The sequence below is a fragment of the Hyperoodon ampullatus genome (genome assembly GCF_949752795.1).
Source record: "Hyperoodon ampullatus genome assembly, chromosome: 4".
Lineage (NCBI taxonomy): Eukaryota > Metazoa > Chordata > Mammalia > Artiodactyla > Ziphiidae > Hyperoodon > Hyperoodon ampullatus.
The window spans coordinates 98,812,499-98,826,048 of NC_136917.1; positions in this window are offsets into that span (position 1 = coordinate 98,812,499).

The window sequence follows — 13,550 nt, forward strand, 5'->3', positions numbered from 1 at the left end:
GGGAGGCAGGGAGGTTGTTGTATAATGAAACTAATGCAACATATCAATGGAAGATTTGCATAACTCAGAGAACCAATATTACTCAAATGATCAATACATGATGTTACAAAGTCATGCATTAGTAAATGATTGATTCAAAGTGCAAGACAGACCAATAAATTTTAATGTAACAAGATTATATTGTTTCTACATTGCAACTCACCTTTAAGAAATTATCACTTGCTGAATGCTGGTATAAGACTAAAGAAAAATATCCACAGTTATCAGGAAAGACTATTAAAATACTCCCTCCGCAACTACATGTCTGGGTAAGGCTGGGTTTTCTTCATGTATGTCAACCAAAACAATGTACTGCAACAGGTTAAATTCAGAAGCAGATATGAGAAATCAGATGTCTTCTATAAAACTAGACATTAGGGAGATTTTCAAACATTGAAAACAATACCACTCATCTCACTACATTTTTCTTTTTGGGAAATAGTTATTTTTCATAGAGTATGTTATTATTGTTATTTTAAGATGAATTGTATTAGTTATATGTTGCTGTGTAACAAATTGCCCCCAAATTTAGCAGCTTGAAACAATAAATATTATCTCAGCATTTCTTGGGTCAGGAAGCCAGGTGTGGCTTAGTTGGGTACCTCTGGCTTAGGGTCTCTCACAAAGCTATAATCAGGATGTCAGCAGGGCTGCAGTAATCTTAAGGCTTGACTGGGAGGGGGATCTTCTCAGCTCTCCTATGTAGCTATTGACAGAACCCAGTTCCTCACTGCTGTTGGCCAGAGATATCAATTCCTTGCCACATGGATCTCTTCATAGGACAACTTACAACATGGCAGCTGGCTTCCCTCAGAGAAATTGAGAGAAAGAGAGAGAGAGAGAGAGAGAGAGAGAGAACAAGCAAGGCAGAAGCCACAGTCTTTTTGTAACCTAATCCTGGAAGTGACATCCCATCATTTCAGCTGTACTCTGTGTTTTGAAAGGAGTCAGTAAATCCAGGCTGCAAATCAAGGGGAGGGGATTTCACAAGGGCATGACTTTTCACAAGGGCATGACTATCAGGAGGTAGGGATCATTGTGGGCCATCTTAGAGGCTGCCTACCATATGAATTAATAAATATTTTATAAACATATCAGTATTAATTTATAGTAAAGTATTATCAGTAGGTACAACTCACATAAACAAAAGCTATTTGGGGTCTTCAATAATTTGTAAGAGTGTAAACAGGTTTTTAATAATTTGTTAGAGTGTAAACAGGTTTGTGTTACTACTGTTCTAGTAGTACAAACATTGACTTCCCACATGGTAAAGATTCAGGGCATTATTCAGGAGTTGATGATACATGTCTTATTTTTATTATTGTGCATAGCTATAAACTCTTTTCCCCCAAACAATAGTATTTATAATAGCATTACAAGATACACAAATGCATATTGAAATATAGTAGGCTTTGTCACATGTATCTATACACTGGGTGTGATAACAAGACCAAAAAGTACTCAATATACTGTATATTAATCACATATCTGTGAATACTTCATTTTTGAAAATTTAATAATATTTATTCAATATATTAAGTGCTTAGATTGTCAGCATTCAATAATTGGTGATTTTATTATTATTTTGTTCAGTAGGTATTTTGAAAACTCTGAACAGAGAATAGTATCAGAGTTAGGGATTTGTGAAGTTTCTACCAAGAAATAATAATTTAAGCCAATGTTCAGATGTGATTGCCATGGAAAAGAGTTTAATGAAAAAAAGGATAAAGTAGGAGACTTTGGAGTGTGGAGAAAAAGGGAGAGGAAGAAGGGAGAGAAGACACAGAGTATATCCAGGTAAATAAAATAGGAAATTATCTTATGAAGGAAAAAGGCTATCTTAAGAATTATGGGTGATCAACAGCATCAGCTACTATAAAGCTTGAAAAGGGTGAAGACTGAGAAAAGGCTTAGAGGTGGTGAGGAGACTTTAAAGAAATCCCCCACAGGGCCAGAATGCAAAGGATTAATCTAAAGAGGAAGTAAGAAAGCTGAGAAAGTAAAGGGAAGAGAAAACTTTGGCTAGTAACAAAAGAAAGTTGCAAGATCTAAGGAACAGGGAGATCTAAATATCTGTCTTCTTCCTGTTTGCTACTTTAAGCATTGAAGAATTTTAGCAACAGCCTGCTTTCTGTATACAAACCAAGAATGGCCGGTTTTGAAATATATTCGTTTTTATATTTTTAAAACCGTATGATTTAATGAACTAAACTTTAGAGATTTTGCTTTGACTGAGAATTGTTTTTTTTTTTTTTCTTGCCAATATTTTATAGGTACGTCCTTGTTTTTCCTGCACTGTGCCCTAATTTTTGGTTTTCATTCTGGGGAAATTACAGCTACAAAAACATGTAGTCATTATCTGTGATAATGTATCAGAGTTGCTAAGGTCAGACACTCAAAATTTTGAAGATCTCTATTTCAACTCCCTCACTTTACTGATTAATAAGTTTGAGCTGAGGGATTAAGTGACTGGTAGTTCCTACAGGTAGTCAGATCAAGCCTGACACTAATATCCCAGGGTCTCTTGACTTCTAATCCTGGGGTCCCTTATTCACATCACATCATACTACATTATTTTTTTTATGACTTTTCCAAAATTATTACTGGTGTAATTTAACAAAAACTTGATACTTTAGGTTGGGGAGTGGATTGAGGGTGAAGAAACCTCTGAAAAATAAAGGTTACTGGGTTGACAAAAATTAAAGTGTTAGGTCTTGGGATTAAATCTTTCTGCTGATACTATTCTTGGGCTTTCTCCCTAAAACTATCATCCATTTTCTTCAAAATGATGTATGGCAGGACCCCTATCACTAGAGCCCGCGTTTTCATGGCAAATGAATCAACCGCAGTCAGCACCATTTGCTCTTCTCCACAGGCAGTTCCAAACCCCTGGGGCCTGAGTGTCTCTGATTTTTAGGCAGAAGTGCAGTTCTCTGAGTTCGCATTTCAGTCTCCAAGGGCATGCAAAGTTGGGGGAGGGGTGAAGTGGAGGAGAAGCCAAGACAACCGCTCGGTGCCTGCGCCATAACCGGCCCTGGGGGTACGTTTGGACAGGAGCAGAGTACCGGAATACCGAGGCCGGCGGTTCGCGAACCTCCGGGGCCCGGCACCTGAAATCTATCCCAGGGTTCCTCACCCCACGCCCGGCTTTGCTACGTCCGGTGTGTGATGCGTTGACTTCACACGTCAGGGCACGTGCCGCGGGGCCTATGAGAACAGGCCCAAAGGTCTCCATCACAGATAAATGGTAGTAGTCAGGGGTGAGTGTGCCTATTTGCAGCTGGGTGAGAGAGGCTGCGGTGGAGGCGAAGGCTGAAGCCCCGAGGCCAGCGAGGGCCCCGGCGAGATGCGGAGGTAGTGGCTGAACGCCATTGTGAGTTGGAGGCCTCCGCCTGCCAACCTGCCCACCTGCCCGTGCTTGAGGTGCACCGGGAGCACAGCAGCCTCATCGGAACCTGCACTTCCCGGAAAGCTGGCCAAGGTGAGGACAGCCCTCAGTGCAGTGAGCAACAGGCCGCTGCTGGGGCCAGCCTGGCTGAGAGCAGCCCTGTTGATTGGGAAAAAAAAAAAGAGATTTTTCTTCTTTTTTATACTGGGGAAGGATGAAAATTGAATCAAGAGATTTTGAGCAATGGAGAAGTTATGCTGTTAGACTGAAGGTAAACTATGTAGAATAAAGGTGCTGAGTTTTTATTTTATTTTATTAATTTATTTTAAAATTTTATTTGTTTGTTTTTTGGCTGTGTTGGGTCTTCGTTGCTGCGCGCGGGCTACTCTTCGTTGCAGTGAACGGGCTTGTCATTGCCGTGGCTTCTCTTGTTGTGGAGCATGGGCTCTAGGCACGCGGGCACAGTAGTTGTGGCTTGCGGGCTCTAGAGTGCAGGCTAAGTAGTTGTGGCACAAGGGCTTAGTTGCTCAGCAGCATGTGGGATCTTCCCAAACCAGGACAAACCCGTGTCCCCTGCATTGCCAGGTGGATTCTTTTTTTTTGAATTCTCTCATTTGCTTTATTTATTTATTTTTAAACATCTTTATTGGAGTATAATTGCTTTACAATGGTGTGTTAGTTGCTGCTGTATAACAAAGTGATTCAGCTATACATATACATATATCCCCATATCTCCTCCCTCTTGTGTCTCCCTCCCACCCTCCCTATCCCACTCCTCTAGGTGGTCACAAAGCACCGAGCTGATCTCCCTGTTCTATGTGGCTGCTTCCCACTACCTATCTATTTTACATTTGGTAGTGTATATATGTCCATGCCACTCTCCCACTTCGTCCCAGCTTACCCTTCCCCCTCCCTGTGTCCTCAAGTCCATTCCCTACGTCTGCATCTTTATTCTTGTCCTGCCCCAAGGTTCTTCAGAAGCATTTTTTTTTTTAGATTCCATATATATGTGTTAGCATACGGTATTTCTTTTTCTCTTTCTGACTTACTTCACTTTGTATGACAGTCTCTAAGTCCATCTACCTCACTTTAAAAACTCAATTTCATTTCTTTTTATGGCTGAGTAATATTCCATTGTATATATGTGCCACATGTTCTTTATCCATTCATCTGTTGATGGACACTTAGGTTGCTTCCATGTCCTGGCTATTGTAAATAGACCTGCAATGAACATTGTGGTACATGACTTTTTTTAAATTATGGTTTTCTTAGGGTATATGCCCAGTAATGGGATTGCTGGGTCCTACGATAGTTCTAATTTTAGTTTTATAAGGAACCTCCATACTGTTCACCATAGTGGCTGTATCAGTTTACATCCCCACCAACAGTGCAAGAGGGTTCCCTTTTCTCCACACCCTCTCCAGCATTTATTGTTCGTAGTTTTTTTTTCTCTTGTATGAATACTTTCTTGACTAGCAGCCATATGTAACTCTTTACTGCCCTCCCCTGATCAGTTTTAGAAATGTTGATTTAAAAACTTTTTTTTATTTTTTTATACAGCAGGTTCTTATTAGTCATCAATTTTATACACATCAGTGTATACATGTCAATCCCAATCACCCAATTCATCACACCACCATCCCCACCCCACCACGGTTTTCCCCCCTTGGTGTCCCTACGTCTATTCTCTATATCTGTGTCTCAATTTCTGCCCTGCAAACCGGTTCATCTATACCATTTTTCTAGGTTCCACATATATGCGTTAATATATGATGTTTTTCCCTTTCTGACTTACTTCACTCTGTATGACAGTCTCTAGATCCATCCATGTCTCAACAAATGACCCAATTTCGTTCCTTTTTATGTCTGAGTAATATTCCATTGTATATATGTACCACAACTTCTTTATCCATTCATCTGTCGATGGGCATTTAGGTTGCTTCCATGACCTGGCTATTGTAAATAGTGCTGCAATGAACATTGGGGTGCATGTGTCTTTTTGAATTATGGTTTTCTCTGGGTATATGCCCAGTAGTGGGATTGCTGGGTCATATGGTAATTCTATTTTTAGTTTTTTAAAGAACCTCCATACTGTTCTCCATAGTGGCTGTATCAATTTACATTCCCACCAACAGTGCAAGAGGGTTCCCTTTTCTTCACACCCTCTCCAGCATTTGTTGTTTGTAGATTTTCTGATGATGCCCATTCTAACTGGTGTGAGGTGATACCTCATTGTAGTTTTGATTTGCATTTCTGATAATTAGTGATGTTGAGCAGCTTTTCATGTGCTTCTTGGCCATCTGTATGTCTTCTTTGGAGAAATGTCTATTTAGGTCTTCTGCCCATTTTTGCACTGGGTTGTTACTTTGTTTAATATTGAGCTGCATGAGTTGTTTATATATTTTGGAGATTAATCCTTTGTCCGTTGATTCATTTGCAAATATTTTCTCCCATTCTGAGGGTTGTCTTTTCGTCTTGTTATGGTTTCTTTTGCTGTGCAAAAACTTTGAAGTTTCATTAGGTCCCATTTGTTTATTTTTGTTTTTATTTCCATTACTCTAGGAGGTGGATCAAAAAAGATCTTGCTGTGATTTATGTCAAAGAGTGCTCTTCCTATGTTTTCCTCTAAGAGCTTTATAGTGTCCAGTCTTACATTTAGGTCTCTAATCCATTTTGAGTTTATTTTTGTGTATGGTGTTAGGGAGTGTTCTAATTTCATTCATGTAGCTGTCCAGTTTCCCCAGCACCAGTTATTGAAGAGACTCTCTTTTCTCCATTGTATATCCTTGGCTCCTTTGTCATAGATTAGTTGACCATAGGTGCGTGGGTTTATCTCTGGGCTTTCTATCTTGTTCTCTTGATCTATGTTTCTGTTTTTGTGCCAGTACCATATTGTCCTGATTACTGTAGCTTTATAGCATAGTCTGAAGTCAGGGAGTCTGATTCCTCCAGCTCCGTTTTTTTTCCCTCAAGACTGCTTTGGCTATTCGGGGTCTTTTGTGTCTCCATACAAATTTTAAGATTTTTTGTTCTAGTTGTGTAAAAAATGCCATTGGTAATTTGATAGGGATTGCATTGAATCTGTAGATTGCTTTGAGTAATAGAGTCATTTTGAACAATGAAGAATCAACAGTATTGATTCTTCCAATCCAAGAACATGGTATATCTCTCCATCTGTTGGTATCATCTTTAATTTCTTTCATCAGTGTCTTATAGTTTTCTGCATACAGGTCTTCTGTCTCCCTAGGTAGGTTTATTTCTAGGTATTTTATTCTTTTTGTTGCAATGGTAAATGGGAGTGTTTCCTTAATTTCTCTTTCAGCTTTTTCATCATTAGTGTATAGGAATGCAAGAGATTTCTGTGCATTAATTTTGTATCCTGCAACTTTACCAAACTCATTGATTAGCTCTAGTAGTTTTCTGGTGGCATCTTTAGGATTCTCTATGTATAGTATCATGTCATCTGCAAACAGTTTTACTTCTTCTTTTCCAATTTGTATTCCTTTTATTTCTTTTTCTTCTCTGATTGCCATGGCTAGGACTTCCAAAACTATGTTGAATACTATTGGCAGGAGTGGACATCCTTGTCTTGTTCCTGATCTTAGAGGAAATGCTTTCAGTTTTTCACCATTGAGAATGATGTTTTCTATGGGTTTGTCATATAGGGCCTTTATTATGTTGAGGTAGGTTCCCTCTATGCCCATTTCTGGAGAGTTTTTGTCATAAATCGGTGTTGAATTTTCAAAAGCTTTTTCTGCATCTATTGAGATGACCATATGGTGTTTATTCTTCAGTTTGTTAATATGGTGTATCACATTGATTGATTTGCATATATTGAAGAATCCTTGCATCCCTGGGATAAATCCCAGTTGATCATGGTGTATGATCCTTTTAATGTGTTGTTGGATTCTGTTTGCTAGTAGTTTGTTGAGGATTTTTGCATCTATATTCATCAGTGATATTGGTCTGTAATTTTCTTTTTTTTTGTAGTATCTTTGTCTGGTTTTGGTATCAGGGTGATGGTTGCCTCATACAATGAGTTTGGGAGTGATCCTTCCTCTGCAATATTTTGGAAGAGTTTGAGAAGGATGGGTGTTAGCTCTTCTCTAAATGTTTGATAGAATTCACCTGTGAAGCTATCTGGGCCTGGACTTTTGTTTGTTGAGAGATTTTTTAATCACAGTTCCAATTTCATTACTTGTGATTGGTCTGTTCATATTTTCTGTTTCTTCCTGGTTCAGTCTTGGAAGGTTATACCTTTCTAAGAATTTGTCCATTTTTTCCAGGTTGTCCATTTTATTGGCATAGAGTTGCTTGTAGTAGTCTCTTAGGATGCTTTGTATTTCTGGGGTGTCTGTTTTAACTTCTCCTTTTTCATTTCTAATTTTATTGATTTGAGTCCTCTCCCTCTTGATGAGTCTAGCTAATGGTTTATCAATTTTGTTTATCTTCTCAAATAACCAGCTTTTAGTTTTATTGATCTTTGCTATTGTTTTCTTTGTTTCTATTTCATTTATTTCTGCTCTGATCTTTATAATTTCTTTCCTTCTGCTAACTTTGGGTTTTCTTTGTTCTTCTTTCTCTAGTTCCTTTAGGTGTAAGGTTAGATTGTTTATTTGAGATGTTTCTTGTTTCTTGAGGTAGGCTTGTATAGCTATAAACGTCCCTCTTAGAACTGCTTTTGCTGCATCCCATAGGTTTTGGATCATCGTGTTTTCATTGTCATTTGTCTCTAGGTGTTTTTTGATTTCTTCTTTGATTTCTTCAGTGATCCCTTGGTTAGTTAGTAATGTAGTGTTTAGCCTCCATGTGTTTTTGTTTTTTACGTTTTTTTCCCTGTAATTGATTTCTAATCTCATAGTGTTGTGGTTGGAAAAGATGCTTGATATGATTTCAGTTTTCTTAAATTTACCGAGGCTTGATTTGTGACCCAAGATGTGATCTATCCTGGAGAATGTTCCGTGTGCACTTGAGAAGAAAGTGTAATCTGCTGTTTTTGGATGGAGTGTTCTATAAATATCAATTAAATCTACGTGGCCTATTGTGGCATTTAAAGCTTGTGTTTCGTTATTAATTTTCTCTTTGGATGATCTGTCCATTGGTGTAAGTGAGGTGTTAAAGTCCCCCACTATTATTGTGTTACTGTCGATTTCCTCTTTTATAGCTGTTAGCAGTTGCCTTATGTATTGAGGTGCTCCTCTGTTCGGTGCATATATATTTATAATTGTTATATCTTCTTCTTGGATTGATCCCTTGATCATTATGTAGTGTCCTTCCTTGTCCCTTGTAACATTCTTTATCTTAAAGTCTATTTTATCTGATATGAGTATTGCTACTCCAGCTTTCTTTTGATTTCCATTTGCATGGAATATCTTTTTTCATCCCTTCACTTTCAGTCTATATGTGTCCCTTGGTCTGAAGTGGGTATGGGTCTTGTTTTTGTATCCATTCAGCAAACCTGTGTCTTTTGGTTGGAGCATTTAATCCATTCACATTTAAGGTAATTATCGATATGTATGTTCCTATGACCATTTTCTTAATTGTTTTGGGTTTGTTTTTGTATGTCCTTTTGTTCTCTTGTATTTCCCACTTAGAGAAGTTCCTTTAACATTTGTTGTAGAGCTGGTTTGGTGGTGCTGAATTCTCTTAGCTTTTGCTTGTCTGTAAAGCTTTTGATTTCTCCATTGGATCTGAATGAGATCCTTGCTGGGTAGAGTAATCTTGGTTGTAGGTTCTTCCCTTTCATCACTTTAAGTATATCATGGCACTCCGTTTGGCTTGTAGCGTTTCTGCTGAGAAATCAGCTGTTAACCTTATGGGAGTTCCCTTGTATGTTATTTGTCATTTTTCCCTTGCTGCTTTCAATAATTTTTCTTTGTCTTTAATTTTTGCCAGCTTGATTACTATGTGTCTCGGCATGTTTCTTCTTGGGTTTATCCTATATGGGACTCTCTGCGCTTCCTGGACTTGGGTGGCTATTTCCTTTCCCATATTAGGGAAGTTTTCGACTATAATCTCCTCAAATATTTTCTTGGGTCCTTTCTCTCTCTCTTCTCCTTCCGGGACCCCTATAATGCAAATGTTGTTGCGTTTAATGTTGTCCCAGAGGTCTCTTAGGCTGTCTTCATTTCTTGTTATTCTTTTTTCTTTATTCTCTTCCTCAGCAGTGAATTCCACCATTCTGTTTTCCAGGCCACTTATCCGTTCTTCTGCCTCAGTTATTCTGCTATTGATTCCTTCCAGTGTATTTTTCATTTCAGTTATTGTATTGTTCATCTCTGTTTGTTTTTTAATTCTTCTAGTTCTTTGTTAAACATTTCTTGCCTCTTCTCGATCTTTGCCTCCATTCATTTTCTGAGATCCTGGATCATCTTCACTATCATTATTCTGAATTCTTTTTCTAGAAGGTTGCCTATCTCTACTTCATTTAGTTGTTTTTCTGGGGTTTTATCTTATTTCTTCATCTGGTACATAGCCTTGTGCCTTTTCATCTTGTCTATCTTTCTATGAATGTGGTTTCTGTTCCACAGGCTGCAGGATTGTAGTTCTTGCTTCTGCTGTCTGCCCTCTGGTGGATGAGGCTATCTAAGAGGCTTGTGCAAGTTTTCTGGTGGGAGGGACTGGTGGTGGGTAGAGCTGGCTGGTCGGCAGGGCGCAGTAAAACTTTAATGCACTTGACTGCTGATGGGTGTGGCTGGGTTCCCTCCCTGTTGGTGGTTTGGCCTGAGGCAACCCAACACTGGAGCCTACGCGGGCTCTTTGATGGGGCTAATGGCAGACTCTGGGATGGCTCACACCAAGGAGTACTTCCCAGAACTTTTGCTGCCAGTGTCCTTGTCCTCATGGTGAGACAGAGCCACCCCCCACCTCTGCAGTAGACCTTCCTACACTAGCAAGTAGTTCTGGTTCAGTTTCCTATAGGGTCACTGCTCCTTCCCCTGGGTCCTGATGTGCACACTACTTTGTGTGTGCCCTCCAAGAGTGGAGTCTCTGTTTCCCCCAGTCCTGTCAAAGTCCTGCAATCAAATCCCACTAGCCTTCAAGGTCTGATTCTCTAGGAATTCCTCCTCCCGTTGCCGGATCCCCAGGTTTGGAAGCCTGACATGGGGCTCAGAACCTTCACTCCAGTGGGTGGGCTTCTGTGGTATAATTGTTCTCCAGTTTGTGAGTCACCCACCCAGCAGTTATGGGATTTGATTTTATTGTGATTGCGCCCCTCCTACTGTCTCACTATGGCTTCTCCTTTGTCTTTGGATGTGGGGTATCTTTTTTGGTGAGTTCCAGTGTCTTCCTGTCGATGATTGTTCAGCAGTTAGTTGTGATTCTGGTGTTCTTGCAAGAGGGAGTGAGAGCACGTCCTTCTACCAAAACCATATGGGCAGGCAGATTCTTAACCACTGCGCCACCAGGGAAGTCCCAGTGCGATTTTTTAAAAACTTAATGATTTTGCTCCAGGGGTTAAGTGATAACGATTGGTAGCGGCATACACCCCTGACTTCTCAGGTGTTTCTCGTTGTCTCAAATGTTCTTCCTTGACGTTCCAACTGAAAGTGGGGGCCCAGTTGTCTCTATATGTTGCTCAGTTTAATTTCCATTATGGCATTTATTACTACACGGGATGACCTCATTTGTTTGCTGTCTCTTCTCCTACTGTAATGCAAGCTCCATGGAAATGGCAATACCATCTGTTTTATTTATCACTGTCCCCAGTTTCTTGCACAGTGTCTGACATGTTTCTCAAATAAAATCTTTTCAGACTTTGGCCACCCAGAGTTGGCACCCTTTCTCTTGCTGGCATAGAGCACTTTGTGTTACTGCTTTTATAATATTTTATTGTAATTTTCTTTGAAAGTGTTTGTTTTATATTGCCTGGTCCTTTATTTAGATAAAGGACTTTTTCTGTTCATTTTTGTGTCCAGGTCCCTGGCATACAGTGGACACTCAGATTTTGATTGAGAAGGTGAAAGCCTTCCATAATAGAATTTCTGATCATCTGAACCTTTTTCTAAATTTCTTAGACCATTTTAGAGTATTACGCCTATTGTTATTCTCTCATTTTTCTTTCTGCTCTTGAAAGTCACTCACTCCATCTAAGAGAGGCCATATGCTGGTAAGGAGAATTCAAAATTTTGAAAGGGAATCTAGACAAGAGTCCTTGCTCTGCCACCTCCTGGTTTGGGGATGCTTTCTAAATTCCTCAGACCCTGGTTCATCATTTGTAGAGAGATAGTAATACTCATGTATGGTCCACAAAACCATCCTGTTTTCTTAACGTAAATAAAATCTGAAAAAATAATCTGGCTTTACTACATCTTTTAAAAGAAAAACAAAGCTTGATTTCCCAATCTTCTAATTGTCTAGATAACGCATATTAGACATGTTTAGTTTTGGCCTTTATCAACTTGTTCGTATGAAAATTGAATAATAACTACAAATCAAGCAGATGCAATGTAAATCATTGGTCAAGAGGACTTCATTTTAAAATAAAGGGCATGGTTATTATAATTGTATAATTTATCACACTTTTAACTTGTAAGAATATTTTTGTACAAATACCTTAGAAATACTTAAGAGGATTAGTTGGTACTGGCTGAACATAAATGTAGTCTCATGGTAAGTTTATATAAATGTGCATGTGGTGAATTATATCTTGTCAGGGCTCAGCTTTAGAAACGTGTCATCAACTTGCTGTCAAAGTGTTGGGTCAAAGAAAGAGTGGACTGCATCCTTCAGTGTTTTCAGTTTTTGCTCCTTTGAGTGAACATAACAATTTTCTTTTTTATAATTATATAGAATTATATGGAATTCACCGGTTTTCTTTTTCATTATGTTTGAATATATTATTGGTTTGACCAGGGAGAGCTGCTTAAGTATCTAGGCAATTAAGCTATACATTCTATGTCTATAAGGGAAAGGACCGAAATACAAAATCCATATTTTTAGTCATGCCTGGCAGAGGTTATAGCATAAAGCAGATAAGTCTGAGACTCTAACCAAAGGCCATAAAAATATGTGGACTATGGATACTTAAATGTGTTTAATATTGCTTTTCTTGAAAGGCTTCAATTTTAGATTGCCTGTTTCCAAAGTGGAGATATCTATCAGAAGATATGTAGCTGCTCAAAAACTCTTATTTCTGGTTATGACTACAGATTTGATGAGGGAGATGTAAGAAAAGAAAGATTTTCATCTAAAACATTGATTTGTAACATAAACTTTTCTAAGGCTAAAATAAGATCTTTTCAATAAGAAGAATATTTTATATCATATATAGTTAGTTTTATCACGTTATGTAGAATATAACTGTGAAACATTCACCTCAAAATCTGAGCAAGTTACTAATGAAAGAAATGGCTTTTCTAGGTCCATAGAAAATAGCAAATAGTTTGATTCTGTTCCACTGGATGTAAGTTCCAGTAGAGCAAGGGTTTTTTTCTATTTTATTCACTACCCTATTCCCAGTGCTGAACAGTGATGACACATAGTAGGTGCTCAGTAAATATCGAATGAATGAAAAAAGTCCCTTTACCATTATTACTGGAATAGCTTTTTTTTTTTTTTTTTGTAGTATGCGGGCCTCTCACTGTTGTGGCCTCTCCCGTTGCGGAGCACAGGCTCTGGACGCGCAGGCTCAGCGGCCATGGCTCACGGGCCCAGCCGCTCCGTGGCATGTGGGATCCTCCCCAACTGGGGCACGAACCCGTGTCCCCTGCATCGGCAGGCGGACTCTCAACCACTGCGCCACCAGGGAAGCCCTGGAATAGCTTTTAATGACAATTTTTTACCAAAGTTTTTACAGCAATTTGTTCATCAGGTTATTTCCTTTCATTGTTTTTATTAAATATTGAGAAGATATATTTATATATTGTTGTAAGGGATAAAGATTATAGTCCTTCGATACCCATACACATGATTAAATTTTAGAAAAATTACACTACCTTTACCTTCAAAATCCTTATGTGGCCTTGTCCAACTCCACCTCTTCATTCTTCTCTCAGAAGTAGTCACCACTATCCTGAATTTTATGTTTATGGTTCCCTTGGTTTTTTTCTCTATTTTGCCACATATATGTGTATTCCTAATATATTGCTTAGTTTTGAGTGTTTTTGAACTTCATATAAAT